Source organism: Octopus bimaculoides, chromosome 21 (assembly GCF_046866305.1).
Source record: "Octopus bimaculoides isolate indiv1 chromosome 21, ASM4686630v1, whole genome shotgun sequence".
Classification (NCBI taxonomy): Eukaryota; Metazoa; Mollusca; class Cephalopoda; order Octopoda; family Octopodidae; genus Octopus; species Octopus bimaculoides.
Window position 1 is genome coordinate 26,980,252 of NC_142948.1, and position 578 is coordinate 26,980,829.

Here is a 578-nt window from a genome sequence, read left to right on the forward strand (position 1 = left end):
TACATACACACACAAACACATACACACATGCACATATAGAGAAATATATATATTATAAATATTATTACAATACAATTGTATTATTTTCCAGCTCACTAAAGCACTGTAAAAGTAGAATTATAACTAGGAAATAGAAGCACAACAAGACGCCATTTTCTCCTTGAAATAACACCCGATAACCGTACGACGTTATTCAGCTTCACTGAATGTATACATGCAAAGATATGTGCGCCCAAGGAAACACAAACAAACTTCCGTCTTACCTCTACCTTTATAATTGTACTTTTACGGGGCTTTAGCTTGAAAATAATACTATTGTATTGCAATAATAGTTATAATCTATATATATAAAACTTTTTCACTGATCTCGGTTCTGTTTACGGCTAGGCGTATCAGGCATATATACAGACGTTGATGTAGTGGATATTTTAAACTTCGTCCTCGGTGAACCTAGCTGTTAGAAGACTAACCAGATTTATGATAACAAACGTATTCTGGAAAGTCCGAAACTCGAATACTTGGTTATCCATTCTAGGTCGTCCATTTGTCCGGCGTTCTTCCAGAAGCACGACAAAAAG